A 24,023-nucleotide genomic window follows, 5' to 3' on the forward strand; every position below is an offset into this window, starting at 1 on the left:
AACTATATGGAAGATGATGGTAACCACTGATGGAAAGTTGCATTTAAGCTACCTTGTCTACAACTGGGATTCTCAGTATCACCATGTTCTGTAGTGGGGTAGGAGAATTTTAGTGGGTTCAGTTTTATTTGTAAGGTCCCAAAGTTCAGATCAAACATATGGATCTAGTCTAGAAAGACATTTAGAGACTGTACGTGAACAGGCTCTCAGGAGATCCTGGGTACACAAAATCCCTCCTGTAAGTAAAAATCACAGAGAAGTGTTAAAACACATGAGTAAAAGGAATCAGACAATCACCATTCCCTGCCCGGCCCCCGCCAAATCTCAAGTTTCAGCTCAAGTTTGGTTCAAGACTCATGCTGCTTATTATTTTATCCATCTTAGGTATGGCATTTCCCCAAGCCAGTTTGAGCCAGATGTGGCAAGATATGTTAGATATCTAAAAAGTATGTCTAACCTTTGAACACATACCACCCCAACTACTAGAAAAACAAGTCTCTAAGCCAAAGAAAAATCATTATGCAAATTGAAAACAAATTCCTTTGTAAAGAATTTTTATTGCAATTGTACAAAAAGCAGAATTTCCCCACTATTCCACTCCATCAGTGTATACCTATGGATATCTACAAAGAGTATGTATTTCATAAAAGGAAATTAAAAATATTCTGTACAGATGTCTGGACAATATTGAACTGAAGTAGGATTTCAAGTGAAAAATGATGGTTGGGGATTTATGAAATCTGAGATGGGAAATATACTGCCACTGCTGATGAAAAGTGGTCAAAGCCATCCCATTAAGCTTCATGGTAAAATTAAAATAGAACACTATCAATTAATGAGTCATACTATCACTGTTCAAGCATCCATTTGGAGTAAATCACAGGATTATAGTTAAAATAGTACTGGCTAAACCAAAGATAATGCTTCTGAATTTTGGATGTTGCTTAATAAACCTCTCAGTGGAATGGACCTATCCTTTATTTTGCATTTTTTGTGTTCAATACAAGATCACATCACTGATGGCATGGTGCACCTTACTGATAAGAAGGAAGCTAATCGGAAGCCACAATCACCTTTTATAATTAGAAGCCAAAAGTTCTGAAGGTTTCTTAGCCCTGGTCTACACTGGGGGGGTGGTGGTGAGGGGGGGAAGAGAATCAATCTAAGTTACGCAACTTCAGCTATGTGAATAACATTGCTGAAGTCGACGTACTTAGATCGACTTACCATGGTGTCTTCACTGCAGTGAGTCGACTGCTGCCGGTCCCCGTTGACTCCGCCTGTGCTTCTCGCGGAGCTGGAGTACAGGAGTCAATGGGAGAGCGCTCGGGGGTCGATTTATCGCGTCTAGTCTAGAAGCGATAAATCGATCGCCGCTGGTTCGATCGCTGCCCGCCAATCCGGCGGGTAGTGTAGACATACCCCCAATGGTGCTGTCAAGGTTCCTTCCCCACTCTGAACTCTAGGGTACAGCTGTGGGGACCTGCATAAAAACCCCCTAAGCTTATTTTTACCAGTTTAGGTTAAAACTTCCCCAAGGTACAAACTATTTTCCTTTTTCCCTTGGACTTTATTGCTGCTACCACCAAGTGTCTAACAGATATATAACCGGGAAAGAGCCCGCTTGGAAACCAAAAATTTTTCCCCAAATTTTCCCCCAAAATCCTACACCCCCTTTCCTGGGGAATGCTTGATAAAAATCCTCACCAATTTGCATAGGTGAACGCAGACCCAAACCCTTGGATCTTAAGAACAATGAAAAAGCAATCAGGTTCTTAAAAGAAGAATTTTAATTGAAGAAAAAAAGTAAAAGAATCACCTCTGTAAAATCAGGATGGTAAATACCTTACAGGGTAATCAGATTCAAAACATAGAGAATCCCTCTAGGCAAAACCTTAAGTTACAAAAAGACACAAAAACAGGAATCTACATTCCATTCAGCACAGCTTATTTTCTCAGCCATCTAAACAAAACAGAATCTAACATATCTAGCTGGATTATTTACTAAGTTTTAAGACTCCATTCCTGTTCTGTTCCCAGCAAAAGCATCACACTACAGAAAGAACCTTTGTTTCCCCCCCCCCCCCTCCAGCTTTGAAAGTATCTTGTCTCCTCATTGGTCATTTTGGTCAGGTGCCAGCACGGTTATCCTAGCTTCTTAACCCTTTACAGGTGAAAGTTTTTCCTCTGGCCAGGAGGGATTTTAAAGGTGTTTACCCTTTCCTTTATATTTATGACAGGTGCATATAGGGAAGACAGTGGGATCATGTGTTAAAAATACATAGAATAGTTCTAATTATAAATAAATGAAAATCCAGGGTAGGAATAATATCCCAAAAGTTAATTGTTTGATGTATGAAACAATTATTCAGATGGAAATCTACAATGCTAAAATTCTGCAGAAACATACAGCAAACTTTGCACAGGATCAGTGCAAAGGAGCTGTGTTGTGGCAGAATCTAGCCCACAAACTGGAAAAATTCAACCCTGGCCTACATAGACAAAACTTAGGGTGACCAGATGTTCTGATTTTATAGGGACAGTCCCAATATTTGGGGCTTTGTCTTATATAGGTGCCTATTACCCCCCACACCTCTGTCCTGATTTTTCGCACTTGGTGTCTGGTCACCTTAACGAAACTCCATGTTATTTCCCTCTTTGTATGATTACTTCCCAATTTTCTACAAAAGCATGCATCAGTTTTGACTAGAACTAGATTAAATATTTTGGATGAATAGTTTATTCCCTGAAAATTACAGTTTCTGTCGACCCAAAACTACTCACAAATTTGATTCAAATTCACCAAATAGTTTTGGCCATAAAGTTCCATCCCCCCTTTCCCCCACTGAGTACTTAGTCACCATTCACAAACTATCTGGAGGAGGTACAGCTGCCTACTTTTACACCCTATGGTCTCAGTTTGATGTGAAGAAAGGATTTGAACTTGGTTCTCTCACACTACAGTCATGTGCTCTGATCCTAGGTTATGGGCCTCTCTCCTGTTTAATTTCTTCCACTATGTATAAAATACTTCAGCAGTCATGTGGATGAAGAGTGAGAATGATTCTATAGCACAGTGGCTAGGGCACTCATCTGGGAGGTATAAGACTCAAATTAGTGTCCCTACTCCAATGACTTACTATTCAATTCCCCCCTGCCTGATGTAAAGAAGGGATTTGAACTCATATTGCAGAAAACCAAAACAAAATATGTCAACTTCTTTGATTCATCTAAATTTTTCAGAATTTTTGGATTCAGTTTACCCAAATCAGCCTTTTTTCCCCCCTTAATTTTTTTTTGCCAGTAAACCAAAATCAGTTATTTTCCCAGCTCTAGTTGTAACATCCCTCAACTACTAATGCAGTGAAGGAGTTTCAAGAATTCCACTACAACACTTTTGATCAAGGAGTCAGGGCTCTGAAGATGTCAATCTTGCACAGATTCTGTTGTGGAGCATTGACTATATCCAACTGTACAAAAACAGTGATCAGGTAGAGGAACAAAGCTTTTAATAATTAGATACTCCCAGAAGTTTGGACTTTGCTCTCCAGGACAGCAATATGGAGGTCTGCTGGTGCAAGAACTCTAGGCTTGATCCTGCTGCCATTATTGTTAAATGGCAAAGCTCCTGCTGATTTCATTGCAAGCAGGACCTGTCCAGTGAGAACAGTTATGTGATCTTGTAGAATTTTGCAGTGTCCAATTAACTTATGATGGCTGAGGTGGAGTTCACACAACATTGCCTAGCCTCAGAGTAGATGTCTTGGGAACATGCAGTGACACCCGGGGGTATCTCACTCTCAACCATTCATTGCCAGTGACTCACAGAAGCTCCAGTATAAACATAGCAGAGCTCCTGAAAAAGGTCAGACCAGGATCAATATGATTAAGATTGGTGTTTCTGTTTTTATTAAGATTGCACTTTCAGGTCTGGACATTTTATCTTTCCCTACAAGAAAGCTTTCTATTAGACTAACTGTCAGACAGATTGGGTGGCAGTTTCTTTTGATTTAATGTTTCCTATACTATATATTTCCAACCTTGTAAATACTGATGATAAATGCTATAAATTTTCTTTGACTGGATCATATTTAACAGTACATACAGTCAGTGTGTCTCCTTGAGGTACATTACACAAAGAAAAGCTGTATGGCATGGACAGAGTTATTCTGAGCCCATTAACGGGGAATACAGAAGAATGCATTAAACCACCTCAGAGCTTAGTGAAATCATTGCCTCAGTCCAAGACAAGCAAGTCAGACTGTACTATAGGCATAAAGACATGGGTGCCCCCACAGAACTTCTGGCTGTGCCCAAGGGGCAAATGCTGAATGGGTATGGTATTGATCTGTTATAACAAGAAATGAGAATTACAATAAAAAAATATATTGAGCCTTTTTGGAAACATGACAATCCACTCAAGCTTTCCTTTCATGATTTATGATGTCACCAGAATTCCTTGATGTATTTATTCCTTGTAACACACCATGTTCCAGTATGTATATATACAGTGTATATTTTCCCTCAAGGTATCACAAACAACTATAGAAAATAAAAGAAAGCTTTTATGTCACTGCTTTGCTAATGTCCTGGGAGCTATTCAATCCACCCACATTCTATCAAGATGCCATTATGGAAAGAAGCAGCTTTTTGTAACACAAGACAATATAATTTTGAGACTGTTCAAGCAGTGTTTGTGATCATTATAAAAACATCTACTTGAAGTATCCAGAATGATCACATAATTCATCTTTTTGATCTAATTCCACACTGAATTAACCGTTGGGAAACAGTGTTATCAATATTTGCTGCATTGTAAGTGGTGAATTACAAACAAGTTGAGATAATTAAGAAGCAATTCAAGACTTCACCCAACATAAGAATTAAGCCCTTAAGGCTCAAAAAAGGTTTTGGACCCATCTTTTTCCCATTGGCTTTTCGTTTTGTGCATTCTGCACTTTCTGGTTTTGCTCCAGATCAGAAATGTAATGCTAAAATACTCCACAATAACCAGTCCAGTTTTGCAGATCCAAGAGGTTCAGATAAACCCACAAACTTCAATGAATATCCAAAACCAAGCACTGCTTACAGATAACAATGCTTAATACATACCATTCATAGGTTGCTATATCAGCTTTTTCAGTTTGAGGGCTGTTTCAGATTCAGTAGTATAGTACATTTCCGGATCTGATTTGGAACTCTTGAGCTATGCTTTTAATAATATCCATGCTTGGTTATTATAATTCTTTTCTTTGTTAGACCTATTGGCAGTTTATTTACAGACTTCAGTTCCAGATGCTGCTGCAAGGCTCCTTGGTAAGGATAGTGTAGCCCGATATGTTATTTCTTTTAATTATTTCTTGCTATTATTGTAGCATTTTACACGTTCTTTAAATTTATGTTCACAACATTTTAAACCACTTCATGGGCTGGGATTTTCTTAGATTTCAGATTTAATTTAATGTTTTCCACTGTACATTTTCATGATTCTTGGGGCAGGAATTAGCTGTTCGACTGTTCCATCTGAAATCTTTTGGAGCTATGGCATTTGCTTATTACATCTTAGACAACAGGTATTCTGAGTCACTAATGATTTTAAAAGTAGACTGGCAGCCTGTATTTTCATGCTTCCACAGCCTCTGCTTTTCCCATTTTACTTGTATGTTGTAAAGCATTGATAGCTTTTTTCCTACACTATGAATGGTGTTTGTGTAATTTTGGCTCCATACCATTGCACATATTTGAATTACAATGTGTTTCAGATTACTGGAATATTTTTGTGCACACTTCTCTTTTGCTCTCTCAACGGCAAGGCAATCATTACATCTTGTGTGCATTTAAATTATGTATTCATTAAACTATGTTTAGCAGGTTAGTCTTGGAGAGCCAAGGACCCATGTCTGCGTATGTGTCTTCTATATTTGTTTCAGAGTAACAGCCGTGTTAGTCTGTATTCACAAAAAGAAAAGGAGTACTTGTGGCACCTTAGAGAATAACCAATTTATTTGAGCATAAGCTTTAGTGAGCTACAGCTCACTTCATCGGATGCATACTGTGGAATACACAAATCATGAAAAAATGGATGTTTATCACTACAAAATATTTTCTCTCCCCCCACCCCACTCCCCTGCTGGTAATAGCTTATGTAAAGTGATCACTCTCCTTACAATGTGTATGATAATCAAGGTGGGCCATTTCCAGCACACATCCGGCGGAGGGGAGGAGGGATTGTGTGTTAGGAAAACAAGGGGAAATAAGTTACCTTGCATAATGACACATCCACTCCCAGTCTCTATTCAAGCCTAAATTAATTGTATCCAATTCGCAAATGAATTCCAATTCAGCAGTCTCGCTGGAGTCTGGATTTGAAGTTTTTCTGTTGTAATATCGCAACTTTCATGTCTGTAATCGCGTGACCAGAGAGATTGAAGTGTTCTCCGACTGGTTTATGAATGTTATAATTCTTGACATCTGATTTGTGTCCATTTATTCTTTTGTGTAGAGACTGTCCAGTTTGACCAATGTACATGGCAGTGGGGCATTGCTGGCACCTGTCCTTGCAACAAAGCCCGTTGCCAACTGTGCCCACATATCTATTCAGGGGACACCATCTCAGGGCCTAATCACATCAGCCACACTATCAGAGGCTTGTTCACCTGCACATCCACCAATGCCGTCATGTGCCAGCAATGCCCCCCCGTTCCCCAGACATTCTTGTTAAACCCTGGATTTGTGCTGAAAATGGCCCACCTTGATTATCATACACATTGTAAGGAGAGTGATCACTTTACATAAGCTATTACCAGCAGGAGAGTGGGGTGGGGGGAGAGAAAACCTTTTGCAGTGATAAACACCCATTTTTTTCATGATTTGTGTGTATAAAAACGTCTTCTGTATTTTCCACAGTATGCATCCGATGAAGTGAGCTGTAGCTCACGAAAGCTTATGCTCAAATAAATTGGTTAGTCTCTAAGGTGCCACAAGTACTCCTTTTCTTTCTATGTTTGTACGAAGCACGTGGTGCCTCCATCACATGATATTTAAAATGGTGCCCAGGAAACTGGGGATAGCAGCTGAAAGTGGAAAATTCAGGAGACTGGACAAGAAAGTTACATGGGACCTCTAAAGTGTGGAGCTAGAGGCAGTTATGTATTGATCCCATCTGGAGTTTTGGCCCTCACAACCCCCTAAAGTGAGACACACACAATTTCTGCACCAGCTCTGAAATGCCTCTACTGTACTTAGTTGCCCCTACTGTACATTGCTGAATATTTTATGAATATTTACATGCAAAAATGATAAAAGGAAATGAGAATAGAACATAGCACTTTGGTCTGTAGTTTATAAATTAAATACATTTTTGTTTTAGTTTTGTTAGAATTACTATGAGCTTTTTTGGTTTAATTCCCAAATTCAGAAAATCAAGATTAGGCATATAGTATATATGATAATTCAGCCAATGTGATGTGGTATTTTTCTGCATGATTGTAAGACTAGTAATATCAGGTTTAGCTTTCCAGTGGCCTGATCCTACTAAGTGGAGTGCCCTCAGCTCAGCCAGCAGTTACCTGCACAAAAAAATTGGTCTCTAAGTATCTTAAAACTCTTATCAATAAAGTTAAAACACTAACAGGGGAGAAATCCTGTCCCAATGCAACTGGCATGCAAACACAGACAAAAGAACTCACTTGGGTTGCACTACCTTGTACTTTCTATAGTCACTTACAGAGTGCAAAGTGAGTAGAAAGCACTTCCAGATCTCATGGTAGCATTTTACATCCAGTTTGCACATGTGTAATAACAGCATAGGCAATAGAGGATCAGGCACACGGGGTTCACAATGACCCCACCACCCATCACATTGCTTACAAGACTAAGCCAACAACAAATCATTACTGACATTGATGAACTATCAATGTTACTTCCTTTCATTGCTCAAATGCAGCCCCATAACCATCCAAAATAGGCATGCATATCATTATAAATCTTGGTAAATGGGTGAGAATGGACAACAATGTAGTTTCTACCCACTATCTTTCTCTCCTTAATGTATTAGTGGTGAATGACTGCCTAAATCTTCCAAGCTTCATCCTTTGGAAACTACATTTGGGGCCTGATCCTGCTGTGGGAATCCATCTAGGTGAACACCTGTGCCTGTGTAGAGCCCCACTTTCCATGGGTTCAGGGATTCACCCATACAGATCTGAATGCAGACTGAGGCCTTATTTCCTGCCACTCTATGAAGTTCCAACTTCTAGAGGATTTCTATCAGAGCTAATATCACTGGGCAGGACTAAGGTCTAAGTTTCTCCAGACATCTGAAACCATAGAAAATGCATCTACTTTACTTATACAGTAATAAGACTTGGCTCTTGTATAGCATTTTTCATCAGTAGATCTCAATGAACTTTATTTATTATTTCTAGCCTATCTCACTAACATCTCTGTTGGTTCATTCTATTTGTAATTTGTCAGCAAAAGTGTCTGCAGCACCACATAAGTATGGAGTCTAAACATTAATCCTCATGTTTTAGGAAGGCAGCAACAGAGTAAGATAAACATTTGGAGCCTGAAGAGATCATTACGATCATCTAGTCTGACCTCTTATTTAATACAGGGCATAGAATTTTGCCCAGTAATTTCTGCATCAAGCTCATAACTTCTGTTTGAACTATAGCATTTTTTTTTTTGAGAAATATGTGGTCTTGAATTAAATACTTTCAGTGATTGAAAGTCCACTACACCACTAGGTAAGTCATTTCAAATGGTTAATTACCTTTACTGTTAAAAGATGCAACTTATTTCCAGTCTAAATTTGTCTAGCTTAATCTTCCAACCATTGACTATCATTATGTCTTTTTCTAGATAAAGGAGTTGACTACTACCAGAAATCTCTTCCCCATGAAAATACAGGTAGATCATGATCAAGTCATAATACAGGTATGGAATAAATTCCATGTATGTAATTATTCCATAAATGGAATCATTTTCAGAAGTTGAGAGATATGCAAACCCCAACATGAGCAAATATAAATGAGTAGAGCCTAAGATTGAGTGGCCATGGATTAACGTATGAATGTACATTATCAACATAATTAGAGTATGAATTTCATTCTTAAGTTTAGTTGGTTGACTAGCAAGTTTTATTGCCCATGTTGGGAACATAGGTATGCAAAATTGGGTATGCACAATTTAGAATTACAGTAATTTTAGAAGTGCAATGAAAGTAGTTACTGATACTGAGAGTAACTTGAAATTACTGCAGGCACACGCTTCTGCTACTGCTTGATAAACACACACACACACACACACACAACCTGGATCATATTGAACCCATTTCCTGGAGTTTCTGCCTATTCCTTTAAAACCCTGATTGACAACATTTGTTTAGCAAAACCATAAGCTAGTATGTATTCTTTATTGAGTAGTTATTCGTATAATTGATCTCTGACTATGGAAATGTTCGGCAGCTTTAAACACATCCTTGCTCAGGGACTACATTGTGCTTGCATCACTAACTCTAGTGGGAAGAAGGAATGATACATAGATAATTACTGCCATTCACTCCCTCTCTCCCAAATTTAAGCTGTTTTGTCTGACAGTTGTTGACCAATCATTTCAGAATACTTGCCCAATTTATAGTCTCCCCTATCCACAAGGGGATTAGCTTTACATGGCAGTCTTGCATTCCCACAGCTGAGAAACTCTAGGAACCTGTGGGGTTCAGCCAATGGAAGTTGTGCTATGCTTGTTTCAGCAGAACATCACTTTTTTGTATATGGAACATTAGGTCCTTAGTGGAAGTCAAAAGGTAGGCATTTAATGACAAACTATTTCTTAGTCAATGGAGCTGTGCTGTTAAACTCATCGGTTCTGCTAGAAATGTAAGATTGTGTTGCAAATGTAACATTTAATTTGTAGAGCATCTAAATAAGAGGCATAAAATCTGCCTATCCTTTGTAGAATTTTATACATAAAATTCAAATTCCTTTGATATGCTTAAATTAATCCTTTTATAGTGATAGCTTGTTCTTTGAGTGTGCTAAAAAGGAGCCAGAATGAGTCAGGAGAAATGCACTGCGAGCATATCAATGATGTGACAGCTGCTACCCTGAAATCTTGACTACATAATACATCAGTTTCCAATACGTCACCTGTAATTCAGTCAGAGGCATAGCTTTTAGTTTACCTTGTTATTGTTTTTTTTTTTCCCCCGTGTGCTGCAGTTTGGTTCACATCTGCTAGCTGTATTCCCATCATCATGACTGATTGACTATATTAATGGATGGTTTAGACCTTGTCATTATCTCGGTTTAACCCATTTTCCTACCCCCGCCCAAGGTATCCAAAGAAGAAGCTTCATATAATATGGATGTTATTTCCTTTCAGTCTATGCCCACGCCCTTACAGAGTTATATCTTTCACAGCACTGTATTTATGTCATCATAACCATCTCTCTAACTTTATTTCTAAGAATGAACAAAACCATTTTGAATGAAATGAAAAAAGACTTACACAAACTTTCACTCAGAATTTGAACATTATTTGATAATTAATACTGTTAGGAAAATCTACAGGGTTTTTAAAATTCATTTTTATGTGTATCTACATTTCCAGAAAGCAGCAGCAAATGTGCCAGAATAGAGAGAGAGGCTGTTTTGACCCAATTGGAAGAAAGAAGTACTGGAACTTTAATTAGAATGCCTCTTCCATGTGTCTTCTAGCCAGTTTGGCAGATTCATGAAAGCATGGATAAGATCTGGATAAGCAATCAAATTTTTGGATGCTTATTCAAACTGAAAACAAAGCTCTAAACCTTTTGAGATTTAACCAATGCTAATTATTTCATATGTTGTTTTGTAATCTCTTAGTCTCTTATGTAAACAGAAGGCCTCTACTATTATCCAGCCCTCTTTAAACTTTATAAAAAGAAAGTTTAATTTGGTCTGTTGACTGACTTTTGATTATTTCCATATTGTTCTCAATTGATTCAATGTCCCTAAAGACGTTTTTCCATTTTATGCATCAATTTATCTTTGTTTCTTTTCTCTCTTGCTACTAGTATATAAAAACAGGCAACATTTTCAATTGCATTTAAATCTTGCAAGATACAATGGAATTCTCAGAACTGATTGTTTGCATTTTCTGATACTTAGCTCAGCACTATAGCTGCACATTCTGTTTGGGGAATCTGTGTTGAATAGAAAAAAAATCTATAAATTTTAAGAGGTAGGCAAAATTATTCTGGTGAAATCAGTGAAGACCAGAGATTGTGAAGAAGCAGGGTTTTTCTTTTTCTCCATAAAACTCAAATGTCTTCTTTGGGGAAATTGTAATGTACATCACTGTGGAAGTGAAGTCCACAGATACAGGCTTCTGCCCTACTTGATCTGGATTTGATTCTTTCCCTTGAGATCCGCAGCAGGAGCTGGATTCCTAATAGGGATGCTTTGAGAAAACTATGCTTTGAGCTGTATGAATGCTAGCTTTTTCAGGGAATCTCCCACTATTATTCAACCACTAAAACTAGACAAGCCATTTACAACGCACACTTTGCTTCTCTACAAAAGAAAAAGGACACTTTCTAAACTACTACATGCTACAAGGGGCCACAGCAATGGTTCCCTCAACCCACCTAGCAATATTGTTAACCTATCCAACTATACTCTCAGCCCAGCAGAAGCAGCTGTCCTATCTCGGGGCCTCTCCTTCTGCCCCTCCACCCCCATGAACATGATACAGTTCTGTGGTGACCTAGAATCCTATTTTCGACGTCTCCGACTCAAGGAATATTTCCAAAATACCTCTGAACAACATACTAACCCACAGAGGCCTCCCTACCAACACTACAAAAAGAAGGATTCTAGGTGGACTCCTCCTGAAGGTCGAAACAGCAGACTGGACTTCTACATAGAGTGCTTCCGCCGACGTGCACGGGCTGAAATTGTGGAAAAGCAGCATCACTTGCCCCATAACCTCAGCCATGCGGAACGCAATGCCACCCACAGCCTCAGAAACAATTCTGACATCATAATCAAAAAGGCTGACAAAGGAGGTGCTGTTGTCATCATGAATAGGTCGGAATATGAACAAGAGGCTGCTCGGCAGCTCTCCAACACCACTTTCTACAAGCCATTACCCTATGATCCCACTGAGAGTTGCCAAAAGCAACTACAGCATTTGCTCAAGAAACTTCCTGAAAAAGCACAAGATCAAATCCGCACAGACACACCCCTGGAACCCCGACCTGGGATATTCTATCTATTACCCAAGATCCATAAACCTGGAAATCCTGGGCACCCCATCATCTCAGGCATTGACACCCTGACAGCAGGATTGTCTGGCTATGTAGACTCCCTCCTCAGGCCCTACGCTACCAGCACTCCCAGCTACCTTCGAGACACCACTGACTTCCTGAGGAAACTTCAATCCATCGGTGATCTTCCTGATAACACCATCCTGGCCACTATGGATGTAGAAGCCCTCTACACCAACATTCCACACAAAGATGGACTACAAGCTGTCAAGAACACTATCCCCGATAATGCCACGGCTAACCTGGTGGCTGAACTTTGTGACTTTGTCCTTACCCATAACTATTTTACATTTGGGGACAATGTATACCTTCAGATCAGCGGCACTGTTATGGGTACCCGCATGGCCCCACAGTATGCCAACATTTTTATGGCTGACTTAGAACAACGCTTCCTCAGCTCTCGTCCCCTAAAGCCCCTACTCTACTTGTGCTATATTGATGACATCTTCATCATCTGGACCCATGGAAAAGAAGCCCTTGAGGAACTCCACCATGATTTCAACAATTTCCATCCCACCATCAACCTCAGCCTGGTCCAGTCCACACAAGAGATCCACTTCCTGGACACTACAGTGCTAATAAACAATGGTCACATAAACACCACCCTATACCGGAAACCTACTGACCGCTATTCCTACCTACATGCCTCCAGCTTTCACCCTGACCACACCACACGATCCATCGTCTACAGCCAAGCTCTGCGATACAACCGCATTTGCTCCATCCCTCAGACAGAGACAAACACCTACAAGATCTCTGTCAAGCTTTCTTACAACTACAATACCCACCTGCGGAAGTAAAGAAACAGATTGATAGAGCCAGAAGAGTTCCCAGAAGTCACCTACTACAGGACAGGCCTAACAAAGAAAATAACAGAACGCCACTAGCCGTCACCTTCAGCCCCCAACTAAAACCCCTCCAACGCATTATTAAGGATCTACAACCTATCCTAAAGGATGACCCAACACTCTCACAAATCTTGGGAGACAGGCCAGTCCTTGCCTACAGACAGCCCCGCAACCTGAAGCAAATACTCACCAACAATCACATACCACACAACAGAACCACTAACCCAGGAACTTATCCTTGCAACAAAGCCCGTTGCCAACTGTGCCCACATACGTATTCAGGGGACACCATCACAGGGCCTAATAACATCAGCCACACTATCAGAGGCTCGTTCACCTGCACAGCTACCAATGTGATATATGCCATCATGTGCCAGCAATGCCCCTCTGCCATTTACATTGGTCAAACTGGACAGTCTCTACGTAAAAGAATAAATGGACACAAATCAGATGTCAAGAATTATAACATTCATAAACCAGTCGGAGAACACTTCAATCTCTCTGGTCACGCAATCACAGACATGAAGGTTGCTATCTTAAAACAAAAAAACTTCAAATCCAGACTCCAGCGAGAAACTGCTGAATTGGAATTCATTTGCAAATTGGACACTATTAATTTAGGCTTAAATAGAGACTGGGAGTGGCTAAGTCATTATGCAAGGTAGCCTATTTCCCCTTGTTTTTTCCTACCCGCCCCCCCCCCCAGACGTTCTGGTTAAACTTGGATTTAAACTTGGAGAGTGGTCAGTTTGGATGAGCTATTGCCAGCAGGAGAGTGAGTTTGTGTGTGTGTGTCCCCCGGGGGGGGGGGGAAGGGGGGGTGAGAGCCTGGATTTGTGCTGGACATGGCCCACCTTGATTACCATGCACATTGTAGGGAGAGTGGTCACTTTGGATGAGCTATTACCAGCAGGAGAGTGAGTTTGTGTGTGTGGTTTTTGGAGGGGGGTGAGGGGATGAGAGAACCTGGATTTGTGCAGGAAATGGCCCACCTTGATTATCATGCACATTGTGAAGAGAGTGGTCACTTTGGATGGGCTATTACCAGCAGGAGAGTGAGTTTGTGTGTAGGGGGGTGGAGGGTGAGAAAACCTGGATTTGTGCTGGAAATGGCCCAACTTGATGATCACTTTAGATAAGCTATTACCAGCAGGACAGTGGGGTGGGGGGAGGTATTGTTTCATGATCTCTGTGTGTATATAATATCTGCTGCAGTTTCCACGGTATGCATCCGATGAAGTGAGCTGTAGCTCACGAAAGCTCATGCTCAAATAAATTGGTTAGTCTCTAAGGTGCCGCAAGTCCTCCTTTTCTTTTTGCGAATACAGACTAACACGGCTTTTACTCTGAAATCAACCACCACTGTTACATCTCCCTGGTGGCAGAAATGGTAAGAGCACCAGTGTGGACAGGAGGACCCTATTACTTTCCTTCTCTCCTCCAAGCCCCTTCCCTGTGCCTTTTTCCTTTGTGTTTAGTAAACTATGATACCACTCCCTCCTCAAGAGACAGATTTGTTTTAACACTGGCATTTTAATGCTGTAGGAGTGTTAGGTCTATGCTCACACTTATTTTATGCAGAAATAGGGTCACTGGTACCATATCAAGGTGTAAGTGATAGTAAATTTTCGAATAAAAGGAGAAGAAAACTGCATAATAAATCAGCAAATAAATGGGAAGATGGGTAGGAAATGCGATCAGTTCAGAGGGACGTTTTGCTTTTTTTGAGAGACTATATCCTACATTGATGAAGGCAATACAAATACATAGTTCCACAGTGTTCACACAACTTCTGTATACAAAAAGTCCTCAGAACACAAGATGGAAATTCAGCGTTTGTTTCCATGTAAAGCAAAGCAAATATGATTATTAGAATTTTCCCAAATAAACAGTTCTGGTATTTTATATTTTGCCTTCAAAATCTGTTGCTATGTATTTGTATGTGTTCACTGAAGAAGGATCTACGTCCAGGTTAGACAGTGGATTGTTTGCCAATTCCAAACCAAGGAATACATACTCCTATATTTTGAACAAAACCCTTACTCTTTGAAAGATGATGATACCGCTATTTCAGTAAAAAAAAATTTCACTAGGCCCAAGGTGTATGTCTTTTGCCTTGAGTACTAGGCCCAACTTCTGGAAAGAAAAGGATTTATTTTTCTCAATTTGTGATTGTCTTTAGCTCCCTGGCCTTTGAAAGGATTCAGTCTTTATCCCTTAAGTATAACAGTCAAGCAATAGCTATTCTGGAAGGGTCTGACATTTGCCTCCGTCTTTGATTGTAAACCTGCAAGCACATTCCAAAACTTGTGTGTTATCCAGTATTTTAACTGAGGGGTTTCTGAGAGACAAGGAAGGTGAGATAATATATGTTACTGGAGCAACATCTATTGGTGGAAGGTACAAGCTTTTGAGCTACACAGAGCTTTTTTCCAGGTCTGGGAAGGAAGCAGAGTGTCTGAACTAAATATAAGTTGAGCAAATAGTTAAGGAGATGGAGTAACACGTGCTAGAAACTAAAAACTATGGACTTAACAGGGACACTGTTTTGTGGCTCATTACAATAATTTGTAATATACCACGTGTTAACCCTTTCAGTTTAACATAGTATCGCAATTTGTATTTAGCTCAGACACTCTGCCTTCTTCCTCAGATCTGAAGAGCTCTGTGTAGCCTTATAAAAAAGCACTCAATTTCTTTAAATTTTAAGTGTATGTCCTTATTAATGTAACCCAGTACTACAACTGTGTGAACATTTCCATCATGTCAAGAAATATTCCTCTGATCACAGTGCTGCCACATCCCAAGGCATTTTTTTCCTGTCTAAGATTTTGCTAGTCCGCACCATGCTAACATGGGATCCTTATTTTGCAAGAGTTTCACCAGAGTTTGCTCATGCTTCACTCAGTTTTGTAGTTCAGGGGGACCTAAAACTCCAAGCAAAACTCTGAAGTGGCTTGCAGATCACAACCCCCTGTCATATGGAAGCTACTGGAGAGGTTACTTGTAACCCTCCCTGAATTTTGTTCAGTTTTACCAACCACTGCTCTAGTCATGCAATTTTGGAAATTACAATACAGTATAGCAGCTATCTCAGAGCTGTTACTGTCTAATGGTTTAATATGAGCTTGAAGTATTTTTTAAAAAGATACACAACTGGGAATTTTCAAAAAGTTAATTTTTTTACCTCTAATCTTTCAGACAGTCTCGTGTCAGTAACATTGATTAGCAAGCTGAAAGAGTCTTTTAAACATATTCTGATATACTTGCAAAATGGTGACAGTCTGTGCTTCAGTGTATCTGAGGAGGACTGAGTCCTGGAATAAGTCTGCTTGTTTAAAATTTGTGTGTGATTTTCATTGAGATAAGTTACCCTAAGTGCATAGTAGCTAATTTCCTAAATCAAATAATGTGGTTATTCCCCATAATGCCTAAAGAGATTAGTTCAGTCCACATTAGAAACTAATAGGCTAATCACTTCAATTTTGAAAAACAAAAAACCCAACCAAATTTCCTTTGAGTTACAGAACTATAAAATGCACCTGAAATCATAGTTTTAACTTGTGTATATATAACTTTAAAATGGACACATTTGTATTTATGTACATAATTTATTAAATTTCTTGCTGGCTCACACCTCATATGCTCAGTGCGTATAATTTTATAGCTCATTTATAAACCCCTATAAAAAGGTGTGAGATGGAAATATTGACAGCTGAGTTAGTTGGTACAATTATAACATTCTTCAAAGTAAAGGTTAAAATGGGAAAATCATGGTTGTTCCAGATTTTACCAGTTTACAAGGTCAACAAAAATATGGACCAGGACAAAACTGTGCACAATTGAAAAATATGAACTGGCCAAGAAAAAGATCAGAAGATTATATAACAAGGACCAAAAAAATCTATCCTTAGTTTTGGGTACAAAGCTTCCAGTGGCTTCTGTGGCAGTTAATCCAATGGTAGAAATCTGCAAGAACCGAAACTGGTTCTTGAGTTTCATCCTACAGAATAATCTGATGTGCCACCCTGTGTTAGGGGATTAAATGCTGTCATCAATGCACAGCCTAGGTAAATGGGCTTCATGTGGATGACTTATGGGAGAATGGGGGAGTGTATGCTCACAGTCACAATCACACAGCCCTCAGACTTTAGCAGTGGCTTCAGACCTTTCAGCCCAGAAGTGGTTTTAAGATAGTAGATGTGTACAACCAACATTAGTATAGTGTCACTGTGGGTTGCTCCACTTCTCCCTTATATTCCAGTCTCTATGCCACGTATCTCCCTATATTTTCCATTTATGGGTAAGACGTCAAATTTCTGTGAATAATGGAGGTTTATTATGCACCTGAGAACTGCCCATTTGGGGTGAAATCCTGGCTACAACAAAATCAATGGGAGTTTTGCCAGTAACTTCAATGAGGCCAGATTTTCACCTTTGGTTAAGAACATAAGAATGTCTATCCTGGGACAGACCAATGTTCCTTCTACCCCAGTATCCTGTCTTCCAACAGTGGCCAATGCCAAGTGCTTTAGAGAGAATGAACAGAACGGGCAATTGAGTGATCCATCCCATTGTCCACTCCCAGCTTCTGGCAGTCAAAAGCTAGGGACACCCAGAGCATGGGGCTGCATCCCTGACCATCTTGACTAATAGCCATTGATGGACCTACCCTTTATGAATTTATCTCATTCGTTTCTGAACCCTGCTACAGTTTTGGCCTTCACAACATCCCCTGGCAATGATGTCCAGAGGTTGACTGAGTGTTGCATGAAGTAGTACCTCCTTTTGTTTTAAACCTGCCTCCTATTAATATCAGTGGGTGACCCCCCTGATTCTTGTGTTATAAGAAGGAGAAAACAGTACTTCTTTATTCACTTTCTCCATACCATTCCCAATTTTACAGACCTCTATCATATCTCCCCATAGTCATCTCTTTTCCAAGTTGAAAAATCCAAGTCTTTTTAATCTCTCCTAATATGGTAGCTGTTCCATACTCATAATCATTTTTCTTGGCCTTCTCTTTTCCCATTCCAATTTGTCTTTTTTGAGATGGGGCACACAGCATTTAAGGTGTGGGGGTACCACAGATTTATTTAGTTGCATTATGATATTTACTATCTTATTATCTATCCTTTTATTCATGTTCCCAACACTGTTAGCCATTCCGATGGTCACTGCACATTGAGCGGATGTTTTCAGAGAACTATCCACAATGACTCCAAGATTTCTTGAAGGGTAACAGCTAATTTAGACCCCATCATTTTCTAAGGATAGTTGGGAATATGTTATCAAATGTGCATTGCTTTGCATTTATCAATATTGAATTTCCTCTACCATTTTATTGCCTACACACCCAATTTGGTGAGATCCCTTTGTAATTCTTCATAGTCTGCTTTGGACTTAACTATCTGGAGTAATTTTGTATTGTCTGCAAATTTTGCAAGCTCACCATTTACCCGCTTTTCCAGATCATTTATGAATATGTTGAACAGCACTGGTCCCAGTACAGATATCTGGGGGACATTATTTATCTCTTTCCATTCTGAAAACTGAACATTTGTTCCTACCTGTTGTTTCCTAATTTTTAACCAGTTACAGATCCATGAGAGGACTTTCCCTTTTATCCCATGACTGCTTACTTTGTTTAAGAGCCTTTGGTGAGGGACCTTGTCAACAGCCTTCTGAAAGTCCAAGTACACTATAGCCTCTGTATCCCCCTTGTCCACATTTGTTAACCCCCTCAAAAAATTCCAATAGATTGGCAAGGCATGATTTCCCTTTTCAAAGCCGGGTTGACTTTTCCCCAACAAATTGTGTCAATCTGTGGGTCTGATCGTTCTGTTCTTTACAATAGTTTCAAACAATTTGCTTGATACTGAAGGTAGACTTATCAGCTGATGGGTGGTGGGTGGAGCCCCCCATTGGGGAGGCTAGCCCCTGGCTCTTCCCCCTCTACTCAATCCCCCCTGTGCCAGAGCCCCAAGACCCCCTGTCCTCCCCCCACGGCCAGAGCCATGAGTCCCCCTCCCACTCGAAGGAGCAACAAGCACCCCCCTCAGCCAAAGGAGCCCTAGCTGGCCAAAGGCCCAAGCACCCTCACTCTCCACCTTCCCAGAGGTGCTCCGAGCCTCCCCGCCCCGTCCGGAGAAGCCCTGGGCCAGCTGCAGTCATGCCTCCCTTCCCAAAACCTCAAGCTTCTCCTGAGAAAGGCATCTCACTCTTCTCCCAAAGAAGCTTTTAATATGCCCCATGCAGGTTCTGGGGCAGCTGAAGAGGTGGTATTTGCTACTCAGCTTCCTGGGTTAATTAGTAATCTCTCTGGAGTCCATGGAGACTACTGATTAATCTGGGAAGCTGAATAGCACATACTACCGCCTCAGCCACCCTGGAACCCACATGGGCTATAATAACGCAAAAACTTTCCCCTCCAAACCCTGCAACCAAGGGTCTGGGGGCCATGGCAGCACCAGGGGAGGCTGAGCCTCCCCAGGCCTATTATACCCACCGCCCATGTATCAGCCTGTAATTGTAATGAATGCCTCTGGATCCTTTAAAAAAAAATTGGTGTCACATTAGCTATCCTCCAGTCATCTGGTACAGAAGCGGATTTAAATAATAGGTTACATACTACAGTTAGTAATTCTGCAAGTTCACATTTGAGTTCCTTCAGAACTCTTGGGTGAATACCATCTGGTCTTGGTGTTTAGTTTATCAATTTGTTCCAAAATCTCCTCTAATGACGCCTCAGTCTGCAGATTTATCACCTAAAAAGAATGGCTCAGGTTTGAGAATCTCCCTCACACCCTCAGCCGTGAAGACCGATGCAAAGAATTTATTTAGTTTCTCTGCAATGGCCTTATCATCCTTGAGTGCTCCTTTAGCATCTTGAGGCTTCCTGATTCTGACGTACTTAAACATTATTTTTGCTCTTACTTTTTGAGTCTTCGTCTAGCTATTCTTCAGATTCATTTTTTGGCCTTCCTAAATATATTTTTACCCTTCATTTGCCAGGGTTTATGCTCCTTTCTATTTTCCTTGGTAGGATTTAACTTCCACTTTTTAAAGGATGCATTTTTGCCTCTAACGGTTTTTTACTTTATTTAGCCTTGGTGGCACTTTTTTTGATCCTCTTACTGTTATTTAATTTGGGCCTCTATTTTAAAATCATTTCCATGCAGCTTGCAAGCATTTCACTTGCAAGGTAACAGGACCTTTTAATTTCTGTTTAGCTGGCTCTCTCATTTTTGTGTAGTTCTGCTTTGTGAAGTTAAATTCATTAAGTGGAGGACTTCCTTGGTATTTCCCCACCACCACCACTAGAAAGTTAAATTTAATTATATTTTGGTTGCTTTTCCCAAATAGTTTAGTTATATTCACCTCTTGGACCAGATATGCTCTACTTAGGACTAAATCAACAACTACCTCCCCTTGTGGGTTCCAGGACTAGCTGCTCCAAGAAGCAGTCACTTATGGTTCCTAATGAGCTGCATGGCAACATTACCTCTTGATTAAAAAGCCTTATCTACATGCAGATTTGCACTGGTTCAACAAAATATCCAACTTTAAACTGGGTTAGTGAACTAAAACAGTGCAAAATGAAAACAGAGATTTAAACGGTTCTATTATAGAACTTACAGCAAAAAACCCAAAACAACTAGAAGTGCAGTAATATGTGCAGTGTATCTGGGTAGATTAGAAATCTAAATCTGAAATGTAATCCAGGATTTGGTGGTAAAGAGCATTATAGATTAATACTTGAGGCCCAGTCTACACAAGGAAAGTAAATTGGTATAACTACATCATTCAGTGGTGTGAAAAATCCACACTTCCGAGCAATGCGGTTAAACCTACCTAACACCCGGTATAGACAATGCTAGGTAAATTGAAGAATTATTCCATCAACCTAGCTAACTTCTCCTGGGGACGTGGATTTCCTATGCCTATGCAAGAACTCTTCCTGTCGGCGTAGGTAGCATCTTCACTGATGCTGCTGCAGCATTTTAAGTGTATGTAATCACCAGAGTCATGAAACCTATCCTTTATTCCATATAATGCCCTGACAGCAGAATCTTACACCGGCTGAAGTGTGGTAAAGCAGTTTGCTAGATAATTCAACAAGCAAAACCATTTGTCTTGTCTGGAGGAAATAAAAGCTTTTGTGAATCCAACAGACATGAACAAGCCTGCAGTCAGGAAATGTTTACCAAATAAATAAACAAACAAATAAACAAATAAAACCTTCAATAATCTGATCATTGTAATTTCTAAACAGCCTGAAATCAGAGCCCACACAAAAGGATTCGAAAGAAGTTAAGCATCAAAGACTGAGATGCCAGAGATGACCTACTAAATCTTTCACACCTTAACTTCTCTAATGTACTGTAACTGCTTGAAAAATTCTTAAGTGAGAACAAATATGAAGGAGTAGCTGTGGAAACAGAGCTGCCAGAGAATGAAGTGTTTTAAACAGCTATCCATCACCCCCAAAATTGGTAATGTCCTTAGTCAAAATGCTCCTCTACAACCTTTTATGGAGCTTCTTTAGCTTTATTCAGTATGCACGCTCAGTTTTTGCTAGACTGTTGAAAGGAGCTAGGAACTGTGCTGTATAAAGTTAAAAAGGAGCTGCCAAAAATTATTGAAGAGCAAATACCTGAAATATGGAAAGAAACAAGGGATCATTGTAAAAGTACCAAACAACTTCATTTTTTAAACTAATTTACTGCCTGTGGTTGCAGATGCTTGGCTGGCAACTTTTTAAAAGTCCTCTGTTTAGCCACAGAACAGATGATGCACAGAGAGCAGCAATGCAATGATTCCCCCTGCAATCCCCTGCCAATGTAGTTTACCCCAGATCTAACGAAGTAGTCCGAGGTAAATGAAAGTCATAGGGATTACTGCTAAGACTTTTGATTCTACGGGCAAGAGGGTAGTTTAGCATCAATGCCAATTCAGTTCTTGGACTCTCCTTTGAGACTGCCAACAAGAGTACCAAATGGGTTGATGGTTTCAGTGATGTTGATACCTATCAGAATTGGACAGCTCATTTCATACAAGCTACAGAACAGCTGTCATATGGAGATTACTTTTGATCACCAGGCGTTGTGGACAGACTGCAACACCTGCCAAATTATAACACAGGTCTGACCTAGAAGAGAATCCAAGAACAGTTAAACTACAAAAAAGTATAGCAGATGGGTTTTTAATTCAAATTAATTCGTGCCCGGAGAAGCTCTTCAACCACCCTTCAATAACTCATTGAACATGACTTGGCGTACACCAAAAGCTGATTGTATTTGATTTCAATGCCAGGTGTCAGAATAATAAAAAATACAGATATACAAACCAAAAGTAATACAATGCATAGAGGATATTATGAAGGCACACCCTGGCAGCCATTTTGTGCAAATCAATTTCTTCTATATTTAAAAGGAAGCATATATACCCACAAATTTCCCCTTCTTCCATACTCCATAGAGTAGCTTCAGAAATGGAGGCAGTGTTTCAAAATTAGGTCCCCAATATTTTTTAAAAATAATAATAATCAAGAAATGCCCCTTTCTTCCATATTCCATGCCTTATCATTGCTTCTTTTTGATCTCTTGTGTGTTGGTGGAGGGGCATATTGGACTTTGCGGGGTCTTGGGGTGAGGGACTCAATCTAAAAGCACAATGTATATAAAAGTTAGGATCATCCTGAATCTGACTATAAAAATAAAATAAAATAAGAAAGCTTGAGATTATCTATCTTTAAATCTAACTACAATACATGGTCCTTAATACTGGGACACAATGTCCTAATAGGGCACTGCCATCTATGATTTCTGGACCCAGGTATTACATACGATTGCACTGACATAAAATGCACACAAATTAGAACGGGGATCCTGAAAGAATGGTTTGCAATTTGTTGCTGTACCCAGAGAGTAGACAACAAAAAATACAACAAAAGGTAAGTAGTTAAGAGGAATGAAGTGGAAAGAGTAAAAAAAGGCAAACATTAACCAATCTTGACTTTGCAGACGACTCTGCATTGTTCTCCACTCGCATCCTTCACTACATTTAAAAAATGACAGATCAGCATGGAAACACTAATTAGATGCATCAGCTTCAATAAATGCCATCAAATCCAAGCCGATGCTATCTGGAGAGAGGAAGAAGGCAGGTAAAGTAATATCCGTAGGACACAGGACAACCGAAGGAAGCTGAAAAAATTCATTTACCTGAGCTGCCAAATCACAGCAGATGGCTAGATCTACAGGGAGATAAACATTAAGGACTGGAAAGCAAGCAATTCATCCTGCCAGCTTTCAAAGATCCAGTGCAGCTGAAAAAATCAGGCTAAGAACTGTATTGAAACTGTGCAGCAGCAGTGTTTGACAACAATAAAACAAGTCTGTAGGGCAGGTAAAATAGAGTGAACATGCTGAGCAAAGGGAGTTGAATGCTTTCAACAGTCAGAAGCCTACGAAGCATTCTTGAAGTCAGATGACAGGAAGTTCCCAGGCGGGCGGGGGGAAGAAAAAAAAGTGAGTTATGTGGCAAAGAATCAAGCACTGTGCTGAAATGTTGAGCAACACCTGGCAGGCAATCCAAAAGCCACATGGAAGAATTGGGTCATTTTACATTTCAAGACATCAGGCAATTATAGTGCAATTTCCACAACTCTCATTTTTATAATCCCTTTAATATAAATCTAATGCACATTTTCTCACTAAGACACAAAGAAAAGCTGTTTAATATTGCAAATTTTGGCTCCATATAATATATTTATAGCTGACTGAGTGCCCTTTAAGCTCAACTGTTTGGCTGCTAGGGATGTCTATTGGCTTCCTACTACAGCATTCTTTTGGCTG

General features: G+C 39.9%; 1 long non-coding RNA gene across 1 annotated transcript in view; it reads right to left on the reverse strand.

The window, feature by feature from the left end:
- The window catches only part of LOC140912075 (uncharacterized), a 78,095-nt gene extending 54,578 nt beyond the window's left edge, over nucleotides 1-23,517 (reverse strand). The window contains exon 1 of the long non-coding RNA XR_012159218.1: nucleotides 23,391-23,517. This is a non-coding gene — a long non-coding RNA (uncharacterized LOC140912075). The remainder of the gene's footprint in view (nucleotides 1-23,390) is intronic.
- Between the last annotated feature and the right edge of the window lie 506 nt (nucleotides 23,518-24,023).

Source organism: Lepidochelys kempii, chromosome 5 (genome assembly GCF_965140285.1).
Source record: "Lepidochelys kempii isolate rLepKem1 chromosome 5, rLepKem1.hap1, whole genome shotgun sequence".
NCBI classification, from domain to species: domain Eukaryota; kingdom Metazoa; phylum Chordata; order Testudines; family Cheloniidae; genus Lepidochelys; species Lepidochelys kempii.